This window comes from Gracilinanus agilis, chromosome 3 (assembly GCF_016433145.1).
Source record: "Gracilinanus agilis isolate LMUSP501 chromosome 3, AgileGrace, whole genome shotgun sequence".
NCBI classification, from domain to species: Eukaryota; Metazoa; Chordata; class Mammalia; order Didelphimorphia; family Didelphidae; genus Gracilinanus; species Gracilinanus agilis.
In genome coordinates this window covers 478823832-478831439 of record NC_058132.1, presented here as the reverse complement: position 1 = coordinate 478831439, position 7608 = coordinate 478823832, and positions in this window count along the sequence as shown.

Below are 7608 nucleotides of genomic sequence, written 5' to 3'. Positions count from 1 at the left end.
TACACAGCTACCCGGAAAGCATTTCCCTAAATATGTGCGACTTACAGACAGATTGAAAATTTTAAGACTCATTATCGGATTTTCATTTAATTGTTATTTTGCCGGTAGAAAAGCCCGGAGTTTCTCTAGAGAAGAAGCAATGATGTTGTCCTTTTACTCTCCCAGGAGAGTAATCTTTAAAAATTTCTTCACTGTTTTTCCAGTGGCTAGAGCCTCCTATCACATTAAGTTACCCTGTATAGTAAGGACATTTGGGGGGGATTCAACCCTCTGGCTCCGAGTGAAATTGGTGCTGGTTGTCTCTCGCCTTCCAGTCTTAAAAACACTTGACAATTTGACATTCTCACTGCTAAGTGGAACTGACAGAGGCTCATCAACAATAGGACATTGTTATCAGCCCTGGCAGAAATCATACCAACAGCCTTATGCGAAGTGATGACTTGCATTTACTTCCAGGAGGGTGAATGCAATTGGGTTTCAGTTGTTCTTGGTGTACGACTAGGGAAAAGTGAGGAAGTTACTTAAAGAACTTGTGTTCTTCCCACTTCCATCTCAGTCATCTTGGAAATAGATTGCAAATTGTTTAAATCTTAAATCGCTGCAGAATAAATGCCTTGTTATTATACTATATTTTGATATGACTTGGAAAAAAATCTAATATGCTTCAGTGATTGGTTTCAGATGTTGAGTCTTTATCAGCCCCCAAATGCTGGGCAAAAGATGAAGGCAAATTGTTAGTGCCACTGTGCTTGCCAATAATCATTTTTTTTTTCAAGAATCTGGTTGCATTAATGAGACTGTTTGCACAATGCACACTGCACTGACCTTTCACGTCTGGGACAGGCATACAAATCCTGCCTCAGCCAGAGTGATGGAAAGCAATTTGGATCTGAAGGCTATAAATGGTCAAAGCTGAAATGAATTCTGACAAGTCGTAGCTGAATTCCCATAGCACAGAAACAGTCACCCCCTGCTCCCCTCCTCTCCTCTTTTTAAATGGTCCAAAATTGGCTGTTTAATATCTGAGAGCTCTAGAGCCGGAGACTCTAGGAAATGGAAGGCCTTTATTGGGGCCAGCTGAAGGTGCTCCCATCAGGTGAATGGGGGGGTGTGTTGACAGCCCCTGAGTGTGAGACTAAGTGACATTCCAGTCCTCCATCCTAAAGTGACCTTGGGAAAAAAAAGTGTATGAAGAAATTAACGGAAGGATTTAAAGAGGCTTAGGTTCCCAGCCCTGTCATCTTATTTCATGATACTCACTTAATAAATAAAGAGATAGATTAAATAGTTTCCTTTCACTACCCTGTCCTCGTGCAGACCTGTTGACAAAAATGAGTAATGTGACGTGTGTGGAGAAAGTGTTGAATTTGAGGCGAGATCTACTGTACTTGAAAAGGCTGGTTGAAGTACTACAAAACATGGATGCTGGAAAAACTAGAACTTCATTAAACAACCACTGGGCCATTTGCTTCCCCTAAATTGTTTTTTGTTTCCTTTATAAAAGCCCCAACTCCAGTGTTATCACTTTTTAGTACACAGAGTAAAGTGGTTTATAGGATTCTGAAAGGAAACTGAGTAATAAAGAAACCATACCAGGAGCTCCAAACTCTCCATAGACCTCCATCACATGAGATGAAGACCTACTCCTTAATGGCAATCTGCAATGATAAACCCCTTTCAAAAAGGAGAGAAGGACTAAGAAGTATAAAGAGGTTCTCAATGAAGGCAACAAAAGAAACCTCCCAAAGGGATGAGACGAACACAGAAGTAGAAGAAATGGGGCTAGGGATGATTTTTATTTTTTAAAAAATTTTTTTAATATCTTTTTCATGAAATATCTGATTTTTTTTCATTCAATGAACTTCAGTGGAGTTTCATTGGAAGAAATCCTACAAGTTTTATACCCACAATTGAAATGAATTCTGAGGAAGCCTTAGGAATATTCACTTTTTTCCCCCTATTCTTTGGCTTCCAACCCATTTCCTAAACACCCTTAAAAGATAGAAGTTCCATTTACTCAAACCAACAGGAATGCTGTACTGCTCTCTGTACATGATCTCCATTTTCCCCTGGTTTTCTTGTCTTGGTAGACCCTACTATAGGAAACACCTGCATTGGGGCTGTGGTTCCCCTCTCTGCTCAGCTGACTTCTTTCATCCATACACTGGCTTGGGGTCAGCATTACAAACAGGTGTTTTCCCTCAGAATAGCTTTCTTGTCTGAATCCAAGTGGATCACAAGGGCCGAACTTTTCTGCAAGGGGTCAGAGGTCAAACACGGCAGCACTGGGTCCCCTGGGGTCTGGGCTTACCAGGTGTTTAATATTATCAGAGGTTATTTGCTGAAACCGTGATAGAGTGTTCTCAGCGATTCAAAATAAATTTAACGAGAGCAACTTTAAAAGCCCCACATTAGAGGATGTCTGTTCAATGGACAGGGAGGTTAAAGTTAATTCAATCAGGCATGTGTACTTTCTCCAAAAGGGAACACATGCACTCAGCGGCTTGGCCCCATTTGTTGCAATTTTGGGTCTCATTTCCATTTGTAAGAAAGATAACTACTTACATATGGAAGCAATAAATAAGAGAAGTCATTAAAATTTCTCTAATTTAGAAAAAAATCTTAATGAAGTAATATCTTTGCCAGGGCAGGCAGAAATGTAAATTAGACATTCGAAGGAAACCTATTAAAGGGATTGCTATGTTGCTAGTCTTTTTAATCTAATGAATTTATGAATTGCCAGTTGTTAGGTCACAGACTTTGTTAATTTCCTATGTGTTTAACTAAGCTATGAAAGAAAAAGTGCCTATGAACAGCAACTGTTAAGCCTGTTAGTTGATACTCCGTAATCAAAGAACAAACAGCATTGTCAGTGATCCATAACTTTAAAAATAAGAATAAATTTTAAATCGAGAATATTTAAAAGTGCAATGAATTGTCAACTTCTTCTTTTAAATAAGGAAGATCTAGATAAAAAACAAATCATCGAGCCATTGAAAATTTAGGGGTTTATCGTAAAAAAAAAAAACAAAGTAAAAAAAAATCTTTGTTACAAAGTCCTTTTACCTGAATGCACAGAGGACTGAGAAATTTACTGAATCGCTTTATTAGAACGAAAGGAAAGTCTAAACAAAACACAAATCCAATTTTAATAGTCACAAGTGGCAGAGTAATAAAATAAGAGATAATTTTTCTATTCTGTTTTAATGCCCTACTCGAGTGCCTGCAGAAAGATTTACACCATCTGTTCACCCAAACAGACATAGCCTCACCAACCCACCTCAGTGGAAAAAATGAAAGAAGGAGTAATCTTAGGATGAGTCAGGCATTGGATCTTGCTATCTTGCCATGAAAAAAAAAAGGAACTGCAGAAGGGATGGAGGTAGTTAGTAAAGATTCTAACATGTGAATATTTTAGCTGGCATCTCATTTTTTAAACATTTATGTAGGACACGGAAACAGGAGTAAAATAAAACTGACAAATTCCCGTGATGGCTAACCACTTGGCAAAGTTCAGAGGTCACTGATCCATCCCTCCTAAATTATAAAAAGCTCATATTAGCTACCCAGTCCCCTTCCCCACTCCAATATAATTTGTGCATGATATACAATGAGAGGCAATGAGGCAGAGTTGATATTAGACAGACCTTAAAGTCAAGAAAATCTAGGTTCAAAGCCACTTAACTCCTTGATGCACCAGACAATTGTATATGATTATATTTTATAGACAAATTAATACTCCACCTCCTCACTTCCACCTTCTGGCTTTCTATAAACCTAAATTCAAATCTGTTTCTGTAAAGTTTCTGTAAAGAAGCTCCCAGCTTCCTTTCCCTATTCCTCCTACTGTTAGGGTCTTTCCTCTGATACTACTGATTTAATTTGCATTTAGCTTGTATCTACATAATTTGCATGCTATCTCCTCCATTAGAAAGTAAGCTCCTTGAGGGGAGAACCCTGTTTTTACCCTTTTTCATAATCTTAGTGTCTGGTAAATAGTAAATGCATGTCAATTAATTGTTCAGAGAATGGACTTTCTAAACTGTCATTGAAATTACAAATTTCTGTGTCAAAGTTAATTAGAGTTTATTTCTTCATATTGCTCTTTTCATATCTACATATCTACCTACCTACCTATCTTCTATCACTTCATCTATGGTTATGTCTATTTCTAACTATATCTTCCAAAAATGTAGTCACAGACCATTACAGAGCTTTAAATGGACTGATAGAGCCCATAAATTCTGGCTTAGAACATGTTGTAACACAAAAGACCCTTGGGATAAAAGAAGTGAGAAATTTTGATCAAGATACAGAAAATTAAATCTATTTTCATTCTACAAATTGATTGCACAAAAAGTTTTTCTTTCTTTTTTTAAAAGGGTCAATTTTGGGGCAGCTGGGTAGCTCAGTGGATTGAGAGCCAGGCCTAGAGACGGGAGGTCCTAGGTTCAAATCCGGCCTAAGACACTTCCCAGTTGTGTGACCCTGGGCAAGTCACTTGACCCCCATTGCCTACCCTTACCAATCTTCCACCTATAAAGTCAATACACAGAAGTTAAGGGTTTAAAATAAAAAATAAAAATAAAAAAAAATAAAAATAAAAAAAAGGGTCAATTTTGTTTAATGGCTAGACAATGGCCTTGAAATTAAGAATACCTGGTCTGAAGTCCTACTTCTGGCACAAAAAAAGAAGTATAACCACAGGAAAATTATTTGCTGTCTCAGTGCCCAGGGCAAATTCTCTATGATTATGTTACATACTAGTTGGGTGCCACATTATTAAAGGCAGTTTCTACCCAGGAAGTCCTAAAACAATGAAATCAAAGGTTCAAGCAAAAATTATTTTGATGTATCATTTCATATTTACAATTTCATAGGGGAAATCTTTGCTAATGTCAAAACGATCTTATAGAATTTATATTCACTTGAATGAAACCATGACTCCATCGGACAGCTGGAATTAAAAAGTGAAAAGAAAATGAAAAAATCACAAGAAGAATTAAGATTCAGGAAATCCTGACAACCACAAGTTATTGCTATGATCTTGGCTAGCTCATTTCACTTCTATAGGTATTAGTTTGCTTATCTTTAAGATGAAGTCCTAAATGAGGTCATTCCCAAGATCCATTCCAACTCCCACATTCTATGATCCTCTAGCATTTGTTGAGTGCCCATCATGTGTAAAGCACTGCTTTACTACTGACTTTTAGAAGATATCCAAAAGAAAGAGAAAGAAGTCAGTGCATTAGAGAAACTTCTGATCTGGGGGTAGAGGGCAATGGAACAAACACATTTTTAAAACAGCCTAAGAAGAAAAAATGAGAATAAGAGCAAATTTACCAGCTGTCTAGATTGATGTATGTTAGGATAGTAGAGATAAATAGAGTGGCTATATCTTGGTAGACTTAGTTAAAAGGTTCCCAGTCAATTTATGGAACATCTGAATTCAAGGATTTGAGTGTAACCTTCTTATTAGTATTGGTAGCAAAATATGTTTTTCTTAAGGCAGTAATTGATCATATTCCTATTATGTGAAGTAATTACATGAATATATTTTTGTATGGGAGACCCAAGGTAAGAAGAAAGGGGAAAATGTGTGTCACTGAATGAAATACATTGTCATACTTTATTTTGGTGGCATTAGGGTTGGGAAGGGCTGCCATGTTTCTATATTATGTAAAGGGGATCATTTTATAGAGCAAGAACTCTTAATGTTTTTGGTGTCTTGGCCCCTTTGGCCATTTGATAAATAAGTAATATTTCTTATAATAATGTTTTTAAATGAATAAAATAAAATAAATAGGTTATGAAAGTAACCAATTATGCTGAAATACAATTTTTTTCAAATCAAAAAATACATTTTTTTAAGTTCATGGACTCCAGGTTGAAAACTCCTGCATATAGAACTATATGTATGTCATATCAAGCACTTTATGAGGTCCATAGAAGCACAATAAGTGATAAGCACAGATGAAGTTGCACAGCAAACCAAGTAAACCTCTTTTTGTTATCTCAAACAACATATGAATGTTCCATATAAAAGAAGCAGGGAACAGAGACACTAGTACAACTCCTACCAAAAGAAAATGATTTTTACAAAAAGGCTCATAGAGACCAAACTGGTAAGCATCTTGTTCCAGCCATAGGCAGAAAACTGCAATGGCACACATTTACGCAGGTCCGAAATATCTGTCTTCTTGAGAGTCCAAACAAATATGCATCAATAATAAAAAGACAGCTATGTTTCACCGTCTCTATGACTGCCCTGCTTTGGGACACATTCTTTTCTTTTGTGGCTATTGAATTAAAATAAAATGAAAAATATACAAATGTAATAAAATCACACAACCATTTCGAGTCTCATATTTAAAAAGCAATGATGATTTAATCAAGTTTTAACAATGATAGTATTTTAAATATATTAGTGGGGGAAAGAGAAGAATTATAGCACAGATGTTCTATCAAATCAATTATGACTTTTGGCAGATAAGTGTAGGTATGGATACGTGTATGTAAACACACATGTAAGTTGTAAATGCAAAACATACTCTTGAATTTGTCGTTGTTTAGTCATTTCAGTTGTTTCTGACTCTTTGTGACCCCACTCAGGATTTTCTTCACAAAAAAATACTGGAATGATTTACTATTTCCTTCTCCAATTCTATACATAGGAGACCCTGAATCTGAATACCACTAGAAGCCAGGCAACTATGTCAGTTCAGTCTGCTACAAATTAACATTATCTAATCTGGACTGGGCTCTTTCACTGTTATTTCCCCTTGATTAACTCTCTATCTTGTTAAAAACTATGACAATACTTATATCTCTTCTAGTTCTCCCCAAAATGTCCCCCGTCCACACCTGGAAGCTAGTTTGGCAGAAACAAGGTATAGACCAATATCTTACACCCTTCACTAAGATAAGATCAAAATGAATACATAACTCAGATATAAAAAAAGAAATCCTAAGTAAATTAGAAGAACAGGGAACATATTAACCTATCAGATTTATGGATAGGAGAAGAATTTATGAGTCAATAAGAGATAGAGAGCATTGTAAAGTGTAAAATGGATGATTTTGAGTACATTAAATTGAAATTTTTTTGTACCAAAAAAGAAATGCTGCCAAGATTAGAAGGAAAGCAGAAAATTGGGGTGGGGAGGAATTTATAAACAATCTCTCTGATAAAGGTCTCATATATAAAATATAGAGAGAACTTTTAAGAATAAGAACCATTTCCAAATTGATAAATGTGTAAAAGATATAAAGAGACAATTTTTGGATTAAGAAATCAAAGCCATAATATGAAAAAATGCTCTAAATCACTACTTATAAGAGAAATGCAAATCAAAACAACTCTGAGCTATCACCTCATATCCATCAGACTGGCTAAAATAACAAAAAATGAAAAATGAAAAATGTTGAAGGGAATGTGGAAAAATGGGGACACTAATACACTATTGGTGGAGTTGTGAATTTATCCAACCACTTTGGAAAACAATTTGGAATTATGGAGAGTTTTAAAACTGTCTATATTTTTAAATACTATTTCTGGGTCTGTTGCCCAAAGAGATCAAGAAAGAGAGAAAGAACCCATATTTTCCA